The 12898-nt window shown below is 47.0% G+C and overlaps 1 protein-coding gene across 3 annotated transcripts in view; it reads right to left on the bottom strand.

Moving 5' to 3' along the window:
- Positions 1 to 10975, bottom strand: part of KDM4C (lysine demethylase 4C) — a 595853-nt gene extending 584878 nt beyond the window's left edge. The window contains exon 1 of one of the 3 annotated variants that reach the window (XM_077249185.1): positions 10757 to 10975. The gene's annotated coding sequence lies outside the window, so the exon portion shown is untranslated. The remainder of the gene's footprint in view (positions 1 to 10756) is intronic. The other 2 variants (XM_077249188.1, XM_077249186.1) reach the window with 2 other exon arrangements.
- Between the last annotated feature and the right edge of the window lie 1923 nt (positions 10976 to 12898).

The following is a 12898-nucleotide window of genomic DNA, read 5'->3' as shown; positions in this document are numbered from 1 at the left end:
AGCACCGGGGGGCTATCGGGGACCCCATTTCTCTGTCCTCTGATGTGCGATCACATCGGAGGACAGAGAAATTAAAAGGGAGATCACATTTTTTTTTGTGATCGCCGGTAAACGGTTAATTACCGGCGATCGCAACTCGGGGGTCGGTAAAAAAAACCCCGAATCATGTTCTCTGGGGTCTCGGCTACCCCCGGCAACCGAGACCTCAGAGAAAATCCGACTCTGGGGGGCGCTATTCATTTTTTCCACAGCGCCGTTAATTAACGGCGCTGTGGTTTAAGTACCCTTAGCAGCCGCCGTTAAAAGGCGTATCGGCGGTCGTTAAGGGGTAAACACGTTGAAGCAGAATTTCCCAGCGCACACACACACTTTTTTTTTTTTTTTTTTTTTTTAAATTAATTCACCATATGGCTTTAGAAATGAGATATTTAGTGTTAATTCTAAAGTCTTTAGGCAAAAGACTCTGGGGCAAAACATGATTTATTAGATTGATAAAGTAAAGGATAGAGAGAAAAAAAAAAAAAAAACAGTGATGGAATACTCCAGTGGCTGGTTGGACCCAAAGTCTATGGTGTAAAAATAAAGGTAATTGGAAATGTATTTTGTAACTTGAGCTACTGGTATTCCCCAAGTAGTCAACCACAAGGGAGAGCGATACAATGACTGCATGTGAGGATTAGTGAGCAAATATATTTAAAAAAAAAAAAAAAAAAAAAAAGAGACATTACCATTTACAGAAGTTAAAAGCGCATTATATAAAAACACAATAAAAGCTGCAAAGTGAGAAAGCTTTGAAAAAATAAAAATATTTTAATAGTTTTTTTTAGTACCATATTTTTGCCCCCCCAAAAAAAAAAATTTGAGGGAAAATTGGGGTGCATCTTATAGTCTGGATGTACTTAGCAGGAGTCTCATCCTAGGCTGGTGCACAGCAGTTTCGCAGATGCTCGGTGGTGCAGGGGCTCCGCTGACATTTTGTGAAATCCCAGAGCTCCTGCACTTCCTTTGCTATAAGGCTGTAGTCTCAAGGAAAATGGCCACTGGAGGCGGCGCATGTGTAGATTGAGATCTCGGTACCAAGATCTCATTCTGAGCATGCGACGCCTCCAGCGGCCATTTTCCTGGGGACCACAGCAATGCAAGTACAGGGGCTCTGGGCTTTCATAAAATGTCGGCGGAGCCCCCGCACCACCAAGCATCTTCAAAACTGCCGTGCATAAGCCTGGGATGGATGTGTGAGGGCTTTCACAGAATGGCGGAGCCCCCACTTCGCCAAACCTGCCAGACCACCAAACTCCTCCTGTGACCCTGCTCCACCAATGCTCCCAATCACACCCTACCCCCCAGTAAGGCTACTTTCACACTAGCGTCGGGCTCGGCCCGTCGCGGTGCGTCGGGCCGAGGTTCCCGACGCTAGCGTTGTCTCCGCCGCACAACGGGGGCAGCGGATGCATTTTTCCAGCGCATCCGTTGCCCCATTGTGAGGTGCGGGGAGGTGGGGGTGGAGTTCCGGCCGCGCATGCGCGGTTGGAAAAAGCGGACCGTCGTGAGCAAAAAACGTTACATGTAGCGTTTTTTGGTCTCGACGTTCCGGCGCAACCATCGCACGACGGTTGCGACATGTGTCAATCCGTCGCAATACGTCGCTTAATGTAAGTCTATTTCGGCAAAACGACGCATTGTGGCGGATTGCAGTTAACGCTAGTGTGAAAGGAGCCTTAGCTGAATAATTTGGACTAAGACAGATTCTCATTTGACGCATTAATTTTTTTTTCCATGTTTTTCTTCTGAAAATTTGGGGTGCGTTTTGTGTTCCGAAAAATAAGGTACCGTATATACTCGAGTATAAGACGAGATTTTCAGCCCAAATTTTTGGGCTGAAAGTGCCCCTCTCGGCTTATACTCGAGTCATGGTCGGCGGGTGAGGGGGAGAGAGGTCTGTCGCACACTCACCTAGTCCCGGCGCTCCTGGCGCTCCCCCTGCCTGTCCCACGGTCTTCGGTGCCGCAGCTCTTCCCCTGTTCAGCGGTCACGTGGGACCGCTCATTAAAGCTATGAATATGGACTCCACTCCCATAGGGGCAGAGCCGCATATTCATTCCTCTAATGACGGTAACGGTGACCGCTGACAGAGGAAGAGGCTGCGGCACCTGGAGACCAGCTGTCCGGGATAAAGAGCCAGGGACGCCAGGAGCAGGTAAGCATGTCATAGTTACCTGTCCGCGTTCCACACGCCGGGCGCCGCTCTGTCTTCCCGTCCTCTTGCTCTGACTGTTCAGGTCAGAGGGCGCGATGACGCACTAATCTGCGTGCCGCCCTCTGCCTGAACAGTCAGTGCGGAGAGACGCCGAGACGGGACGCTGAGGAGCTGCAAGCAAGAGAGGCGAGTATGTCATTTTTTTTTTTTTTATTGCAGCAGCAGCATTATAGATGCGCAAGCACAGCGCGAAACAGCCGTCGTCCCCTTTCTCCCCTGCTCACACGAGCTTCGGCTCCGGCAATCCTGGCCATGAATTTTATCTGAATAAGTTCCCAATAAAAGACTGAATTCTGAAGACTGGTGAGTGCCCTCGATTCTTTTGTTTTTGGATTATATCAATAGTCATCGCATTCTGGAGGAGCACCCGGAGTCCGGTTCAGTTAGGCTGACATAGCCATTGTCTAACACCCGCACAGGGGGGTACCGGCTGAAATAGCCTCAGCTAAGACTGTGCCGCCTGACGAACTTTTTTATGGTGAGCATTATAGATGGGGCACAGCTTTCTATGGCACATCTATGGGGCAATAATGAACGGTGCAGAGCATTATATGTGGCACAGCTTTATATGGAGCATCTATGAGGCCATAATGAACGGTGCAGAGCATTATATGTGGCACAGCTTTATGTGGAGCATCTATGGGGCAACAATGAACGGTGCAGAGCATTATATATGGCACAACTTTATGTGGAGCATCTATGGGGCCATAATGAACGGTATGGAGCATCTATTTTTATTTTTGAAATTCACCGGTAGCTGCTGCATTTTCCACCCTAGGCTTATACTCGAGTCAATAAGTTTTCCCAGTTTTTTGTGGCAAAATTAGGGGGGGGGGGGGGGTCGGCTTATACTCGGGTCGGCTTATACTCGAGTATATACGGTATATCTTGCTTTATACTGGAGTGTGCACGTCTATTGGGTAGTCCTTTTTCTTGTTTTGTCAATGCAAACCAGTGACCTTTCATTTGGGAATGGACCGAATACATCGAGTTAATAGGGAATCTAAGAAAAGGTTGTATTTTGTAATATATAGGAAGAAAAAGGTTTCCACCACAGGAGCAAACCAGTTAACAATGCAGTGACATGACAAGAATCTGCACAAATAATTATACTAAACAGTTGTAAGTCAAATTTATGTATGAGATAGCCAAGAAGATGGTCTATAAAATGATGGTAGTGGAAGGTGAGATATGGAGCCTGAAAGTCAACAGTTCAAAACGTTGTTACCCATTCCTCTTCACTTTAATTTGTTAAGCAATTTCTCCTGAGTACACCAATACCCTTTATTTGGTCAGCAACTACTTTTGAGGCACAGTGCAAAGCTCTGAAGGGAAGGAGCACCATATTGAAGTGCAGATTTTGCTAGAATGGTTTGCAGGCATCCTGTCACATTGGCAGAGCCTCAGAAGCAAGAAAAGCAGAATTCCCCCCCTCCCTCCCAATAAGTGACCTCATTTTAAAAATCGTAGTTACTTACCGATAACGGTATTTCTCTGATCCCATGATGGCACCACGGAGAGAGGGGTCCGCCCCCAGGGACAGGAAACCTACAGGTGAAAAAGGGCGTACCTCTCTCCCACATCAGTTGGTTAACAGAGCCTTATACAGAACTTCAGCTGCAATTTGATATTTACACAAATTAAACTTAACAATTTTTTACTTAACAGAGGCACCGTGGCTAAAGGTAACTAACTATACATTATAGTGTGCACACCTGTGTGTGAAAAGGGAGGGAATATACGGGTGCCATCATGGGATCAGAGAAATACCGTTATCGGTAAGTAACTACGATTTTCTCTATCCCCATGATGGCACCACGGAGAGATTTACATAGATTGTAATTTTTTAGGGAGGGACCACTGCCTCTAGAACCCTTCGACCAAAGGTGAGATCAGAGGAGGTCAAGTCTAAGCGGTAGTGTCTGAAAAATGTAGACTGGGAAGACCAAGTGGCCGCTCTACATATCTGTTGTATTGACGCGCCCGCTCTTTCCGCCCAGGATGATGCCACTGCTCTGGTCGAGTGCGCCTTTATATTCTCCGGGATGGCCGTCCCGCTGGAAGAGTAGGATAGGGCGATGGCATCTCTTATCCACCTCGCTAGCGTAGCTTTTGACGCTTTCTGTCCCTTCCGTGGACCCTGGAAGCAGACAAACAGAGCCCTATCCTTCCTGCACTCTCTAGTGGCTGACAAGTATTGGAGTAGGCACCTCCTAACATCAAGGGTATGTAGTGTTTTTTCTCCCTCATTCTTGGGGTTGGGACAGAATGAGGGCAGGGAGACCTCTTGTGTCCTGTGAAATTGAGACGCGACTTTTGGGAGGTAAGCCGGGTCCGTTTTTAGAATGACTCTGTCCTCAAGAATTTGAGTGAAGGGAGGGCCCGCGGACAATGCTTGTATGTCACTAACGCGACGGGCTGAGGTTAGGGCCACTAAGCCTTTCACTGCCTTCCTCCACTCACCCATGAGGCCCGCCGACCCCTGTGGTGGTGCTTCAGGAAAGGGAGAAAAAGAGAGGAAAAAACCGCTTGATCCAGCCGTAACAGGGCGCCCCCTGTTAGAAAGTCGACTGCATCAGCCCCTGGAACTCCACGAAGAATCCTTCAGGTACGTGCTGTAGGTTCCCCGTCAGGGACAGGAAACCAACTGATGTGGGAGAGAGGTACGCCCTTTTTCACCTGTAGGTTTCCTGTCCCTGGGGGCGGACCCCTCTCTCCGTGGTGCCATCATGGGGATAGAGAAAACTACACCCTCAGTGAATACATCTAGTGATGCAGTTAGGATATTGAAAATACAGTTGTGTCACAGAATTTTATACCATTCTGTGGTGAAGAACTAATAAATGACATTTTATTATTACTAAAATACTGTTTTAGCCACTGATTTTTTATTTTCACAAATGGAAACTGGTAAAAAGGCCTCATAATATGTTACACAATCTCTCCTGAACGTGGCAATACCCCATATACAGTAAAGGCAGACTGTACATGTGTTGAGCCACCCAGCAGGCCTCAGAAGGGAAAAAGCGCTATTTGACTTTTGCGGCGCAGATTTTTCTAGAATAGTTTGTGGACTTCATTTGCAGAGCCCATGAAGTGTCTAAACAGTGGAAACCCCCTCAAGTGTGACCCACTCAATGGAATTTCTATGGGTGTGGTGACTAGTTTTCTGCTATAGGCATTTTCCAGAAACAAACATGCAGTGGAAATATGTCATTGAAGTGCCCAATATATTGTAGTTTCCAGATTTTGCTCCTGGAGCCACACACCCATAAATCAAGTGGGCTATCCTCACTACGTTAATGACAAGCATGTGGATGCCAATTGCTGTTTAGACACATTATGGGACGCAGAAGAGAGAGGGGGTGGGGGGGAAGGCATTTGGATTAAAGAGCTCAGATATCGCTAGATTTCTTTTGGTGGGAGCCATGACACTTTTCCAGAGCCTTTGTGCTATCAGTAACTGGGACACACACTATATTTCTGTTAACAGGTGATGGACCCAAAAGGGGACTTGTGCTTTTTTTCTGGGTTGAGTAGAAGCTTTGATTAGTGGCATTTTGGATCAGTTCACATTTATCCCTGTGCTCTACGCTAAGAACTTACAACAGAATTTCCATCAAAATAGCCGATTCAGAGGAAAATCCCAATGGAGCCATGTATTAATGAAGTGGACGGAGTTACTCCTGACTCCGTTTGAAAATTCGGACACAGCTAAACAAGCCAGAGATGCACAAAACTGTGGCAGACCACACTTTCCTGCACCCCTAAAGAGATGGAAACTGCCAGACGGTATACACAGCGTCCCATCTGTCTCACTATAGGGAATCTTATGTTGGGGGTTTTATCTAAATCAAAGATTGTAGATTTACACAGAAACACCAGTGTAAGTGCAGCACAGAGTGCAGGTGAAGAAATTTTTTTTTTTTTTTTTTACAAACGTTCCTTGTGTGGTATAAGTGATTAGACGACTTTATTCTTCGGGTCGGCGCGATTAGAGATGCCAGATTTTTTTGTTTGGTTACTAGAATACAAAAAAAAAAAAAGAAAAAAAACACACACTAAATATAATATATATACTTTTTTTTTTTTTTTTTTTGCATTGCCATATTATTTCTATATTTCTACCAACAGGCATGTGAGGGCTTGTTTTTTTGCGGGACAAGTTGACATTTTTATTGGTACCATTTTCGGACACACAACTTTTTTGATCAATTTCTATTCTGATTTTTTGGAGGAAGAATGAAGAAAAACCAGCAATTCAGGAATTGTTTTTGCATCGCTTTAGGCCGGTTTCACACGTCAGTGGCTCCGGTACGTGTAGTGACAGTTTTCTCACGTACCGGAGACACTGACACACGTAGACCCATTCAAATGAATGGGTCTATGCACATGCCTGCATGTTTTCACGGACAGTGTGTCCATGTGCAAAACACGGAGATATGTCCGCTTTTCTCTGGCAGCATGGTCCGCATAACGTCCCGCACACGGAGAACAGTGTGCACTCTCCTCCGTGTGCACGTTCTGCCGCAGGAGAAACAGCGCTACAGTTAAGCGCTGTCCCCTGCGTGTGGTGCTGAAGACGGCATACATCCCTTCTGTCCTGCTGGGCTGAAAGCAGCGCTTGCAGGAGAGAAGGGATGAAAGATCAAGTTTTTTTCTGTTAAAAATAAAGTTTGGGGTCACCTCCCGCATCCCATCCCTCAACACACCCCCCCCCCCGCTTGTGGAGAAATACTCACGGCAGCCTGTCCTGTGTGAGCGGTCACGTGGTACCGCTCATTACAGTGTTGAATATGCGGCTCCACCTCCCATAGGGGTGGAGCCGCATATTCATCACTAATGAGCGGTACCACTTGACCGCTCACACAGGACAGGCTGCCGGCGCTGAGAGGAGGCATCGTGGGAGCTGGGTGAGTATTTCTCTGCAAGCAGCCGGGTGAGCGGGGGTGGGACGAGGGAGGTGACCCCAAACTTTATTTTTAAAAAGAAAAAAAAAACTTGATCTTTCACCCCTTCTCTCCTGCAAGCGCTGCTTTCAGCCCAGCAGGACAGAAGGGATGAATGCCGGCTTCAGCACCACACGCTGGGGACAGCGCTTAGTATAGCGCTGTCTCTCCTGCACAGTCTGTGTGGTCCTCAGGCGGCACACGGCTGCCGCACGTGTGCCACACTGATGTGCCACGTGAGCACACGGACATGGATAACTCGGTACAGTTTTCTCCGGTACCGGAATTATCTGGACGTGTGAGACTGGCCTTATTCTGAGAGTAAAAAAAAAAAAAGTTAAGTCTCCAATGAAGCAGTATGGTGGCTTGTTTTTTGAGGGACAAGATGATATTTTCTGTGATACCATTTTTATTTACAGTCTTTTTGATTGAGTTTCATTCCACTTTTGGTTCAGCGGATTGATCAAAAAGCATAGTTTTTTGGCACTTTTTTGTCTTACGGTGTCAACTGAAGGTGTTAAATAGTGTGACAGTTTTATAGGTCAGGTTGTTCTGGATGCGGAAATATTAAGTGTGCATTTTTTGTTTTTACATAAAACAAGTATACCAATTAATTAAGACCAGACCACCCCCCCTGGGGAGTATAATATAACTTAGTTTTCTTCACTTGCAGGTCGGACCGAGGGCTTATCTACAGCATTATAGAATACTGTAGATAAGCCCTGAAAAGCGGTGGCCACATCTTATAGCAGCAAAATCTGCTGACAGGTTCCCTTTAATGACCAGGACAGTTTTTACAATACTGACCACTTTCACTTTGATGTTCTAGCTCTAGAACACTTAAACGTATCCCACAGATTCTCTTTTTTTCGTGACATATGGTACTTTATGTTAGTGGTAAAATTTCTTTTTTTAACTTGCGTTTATTTATGAAAAAAAAACGGACGTTTGGCAAAAAAAAAAAATTAGCAATTTTCAAACTTTTACATTTTTGTACCCTTAAAATCAGAGTGGTGTGACAAAAACTAGTTAATAAATAACATTTACCACATGTCTATGTTACATCAGCATAATTTTGGAAACAATTTTTACTGTATTTTTTGTTCGGACGTTATAATAGTTAAAACTTGACCAGCGATTTTTCATTTTTCCAACATTCGAATTTTATTTATTTTAAGACACACCCTCTTTGGGACTTTTATTACTCAGATCGCTGTTGAGATGCATTGCAATGCATTATACCTGTCAGTGATAGAACGTCTTTTAGACCATGCTCTCAACATGGTATAGCAGGCAAGTCGGAGGTCATCATATGATCTCGAGTTGCCATGACAACAATCGGTAGCCAGTGATGACGTTGTGGAGGTACAGTCTGCCCCAGCCGCCCAAATAATATGATCGTTATTGATTACGCCATTCAGTGCATCATAAAAAAGCCCGGGCAAGGCAGGTACCAATCTGGGCCATGACAGCTGGCGCTCAGCTATCACTTATCAGAGCTCCCGGCAGTGATCGCACAGGTACAACTCTTGTGCCGCGCACAATCGACATGACATATCAATACGTCAAATGTCAACAACCCCTTGACGATCATGACGTATGGGTATGTAAAAGGTCATGAAAGACTTTAAGAGAACCAGTCACCATAAAAATGGAATCCAATCTGCAGACACCATGCTTTAGAACAGGGAAAGCTGTGTAGATTGATATACAGTTTTGTGATTAATGATATGATAACCTTTGTTTTAACCATGTTAAACCTCTCCTCTTTCTGAGATCCTTGGTCCCGTGGGTGGTCCTACCAGTGATCTACAGCTACCTTTACCTGCTCATGTATACATAAGACAGCTGTCAGTCACTCATCAGACCACACACACTGGACCCAAAATCCCAGAAAGAGCAGAGGATTAAATGAATAAAAACACAGGTTAGGCCGGGGTCACACTTGCGAGTGCAATGAAAGAATCTCGCACCAATACCCGGCACTGCCACTGGCACTCGGGACTGGAGTGTGCGGCTGCATGGATTTCTATTCAGGTGAACGCTCCGGTCCCGAGTGCCGGTGGCAGTGCCGGGTATTGGTGCGAGATTCTTTCATTGCACTCGCAAGTGTGACCCCGGCCTTATACTGAATGTTTTCTCGTAAATCTACACATCAATCTGCTCAGCTCCTCCCGTTCTGCAACATGGTAGATTAGACTGCATTTTTGGGGTGACAGGTTTCCTTTAACACAAAACCAAGCCTTTATACACATATGCGTTGAAAATGGATACAAAAATATTGTCAATGCATGACCATCTTTCAACATACGATCATCGGTTTGTTCATTTACTGGAAAAAAAAAATAAAAATGATACAAACTAAATATTTTTGAAAGATAGTTAGTAGGTTTGTTTTCATACAGAAGGTGCGACATTTTTTCCCTACTGCTCTAGAAGAATGATAGCGATTATACATGTGTGTAATAAACAGACGCTTGAATACATTTTCCATGAAAAAAAAAAAAAAAACACGCCACACACATTGCAACTGTACCATATTTCTTCAAGTACAGCGCCAACGGAACCACTGGTGGTCACATTAGAAATCAGTTTTTCCAGAACCTTACACACAAGTCACAGACACCGTAAAAATGTGATGTGAACAGCCCAATTAGGTATATCAAACTTGGCCTGGGCCAGTGACCTCCTGTACAGGGTGACAGATCAGTCACATAGCATACATACATACATACAGAGCCATTACACCACAGTCACAAGACATCAGACCACGGACCGGTCCTAACAGCAACTTTATTCTCGGTTCTGAGCACAATAATCCTGGACACAGCCTGTCACATCCATGCGGGTGCTGTCATGCCCGGTCACAGCTGTCCAAGACAAGCATCATAAGAAGAGCAACAACTGATGAAGAACAAACACTCGTGGAGGTCTGAGCGTGTGTGTGCTGCCACCGAGACATGAGAAGAATGACCATTGTAATCTGTCAGGGTTTAGGCTAGGAGTGACCCAGGAGGACACAACCCACCACTATTACATATGAGAAGAACTGTGATCTGTCAGGGTGCGCGATTCTCCCCAGATAGCAGGAGTGACCCACGGAGGACACAACCCACGGAGGACACAACCCACGGAGGACACAACCCACGGAGGACACAACCCACGGAGGACACAACCCGCGACTGTCCTGCAGTTCCTACAGCTGATACATAGGAGAAGACGATCGTGATCGGTCAGTGTGTAAGCTTCTCCACGGATGACAGCTCCACGCCAGCCCGACACCACTGACCCTCACAGGCTGTTTACATCTGAGCGCATTTCACAAAACTGAGGTAAAACTTCGCTTTCTGCCCACACCAAACATGGCTGCAGCAGAGCCTCCATGTCACTCCGTGGAGGTAGTAAATAAACACACAGGCAGCAGCAGACACGCTCGGCCTGCTCCTGTCACACACATGCCCCGTATGAGGGCGCTGCAGCCCCTATAGGGAACATGCCCGGGGCTTCCCTCACAGCCCGTGCACCCTCCCCGGCAGGACCGCTCACATACCCGCTCCTCCGGTCACTTTGGCCGCCTCTCCAGGCTGAAGTCCGTGTCAGACACCGCAACAAGTCAGTCGCGTCGCAGCTCTGTGCTTTAACGGCAGACTCGGGCTGAGGTTGATGACGTCGTGAGCGTGACGTCAAGATGTGCCGGATGACAGGGGGTTAACTGGGTAAGGGAGGCGGCGCTGCAAACAACGCGCGGGTTCCCGAGGCGCGCGCACGCTCCCTCAGCTGTGTGGTGTGTGTGACTGGCTGCATGGGGGAGGGCGGGACTTAGCCACAGTCGTGCGGCAGCCTTTCCCCTGCACGCAGCCTTGTACCTCAGTGGTGCCATACTTGTGACTGGTGGCAACTCTTGTGCCAGGCACATGACTATATGGCGAAAAGTGTGGGCTAGGGGCTAGAACGACCACCATAGTCCAGTCACACCTTAACCCCTTTGCGCCAGAGCCTGTTTTACTCTGGAACGCTTCAACGATCCCACTGATTCTGACACAGTGTTCTCGTGACATATTCTACTTTATGATACTGGTAAAATGTCTTTCATATGACTTGTGTTTATTTGTGAAAAAAAGAAACAAATTTGGTGAAAATGTAGAAAATTTCAGAATTTTCAAACTTTTAATTTTTGTGCCCTTAAATCGGAGTAATATCGCACAAAATCTTAATACATACCTTGTAATGTCTTCCTTGTACATGTCTTGTAACGTCCAGATGTGTCCGGATCCCAGAATTCCAAGCGGAGGAAGTTCACCGACCTCCATATTGGGACACCCAAGTGCTGGGTGTCTCAATATGGAAACTGCTGGTGATACCAGCCTCTTACGCGGTACCCCACCAGCGGAACACCGTTGCACCACACACACAAACTATACGCCATACGCACCACACACAAACTATACGCACCGCACACACACTATACACCATACGCGCCACACACTGTACACGGCATACGCACCATGCACACACTGTATACGCCGTACACACCACACACACACTATACGCCATACGCACCACACACTGTATATGCCGTACGCACCATACACACACTGTATACGCCGTACGCACCACACACACACACTGTATACGCCGTACGCACCACACACACACTGTATACACCGTACGCAGCACACACAAACTATACGCACCACACACACACTATACGCCATACGCGCCACACACTGTACACGGCATACGCACCATGCACACACTGTATACGCCGTACGCACCACTCACACACTGTATATGCCGTACACACCACACACACACTATACGCACCACACACTGTATATGCCGTACACACCACACACACACTATACGCCATACGCACCACACACTGTATATGCCGTACGCACCATACACACACTGTATACGCCGTACGCACCACACACACACTGTATACTCCATACGCACCACACACACTGTATACGCCATACGCACCACACACACTGTATACGCCGTACGCACCACACACACATTGTATACGCCATACGCACCACACACTGTATACCCCGTACGCACCATAGACACACTGTATACGCCGTACGCACCACACACACACTGTATACGCCGTACGCACCACACACACACTGTATACGCCGTACGCACCACACACACACTGTATACGCCATACGCACCACACACATTGTATACGCCATACGCACCACACACTGTATACCCCGTACGCACCATAGACACACTGTATACGCCGTACACACCACTCACACAAACTGTATATGCCGTACGCACCACACACACACTATACGCCATACGCACCACACACTGTATACGCCGTACGCACCACACACACACACTGTATACGCCGTACGCACCACACACACTGTATACTCCATACGCACCACACACACACTGTATACGCTGTACGCACCACACACTGTATACGCCGTACGCACCACACACACACACACTGTATGCGCCGTACGCACCACTCACACACTGTATACGCTGTACGCACCACACACTGTATACTCCATACGCACCACACACACTGTATACGCTGTACGCACCACACACACTGTATACGCCGTACGCACCACACACACTGTATACGCCATACGCACCACACACACACTGTATACGCCGTACGCACCACATACACACTGTATACGCCGTATGCACCATTCAC

This window comes from Ranitomeya variabilis, chromosome 1 (genome assembly GCF_051348905.1).
Source record: "Ranitomeya variabilis isolate aRanVar5 chromosome 1, aRanVar5.hap1, whole genome shotgun sequence".
Lineage (NCBI taxonomy): Eukaryota > Metazoa > Chordata > Amphibia > Anura > Dendrobatidae > Ranitomeya > Ranitomeya variabilis.
This window is presented reverse-complemented; position numbering and strand designations above follow the sequence as displayed.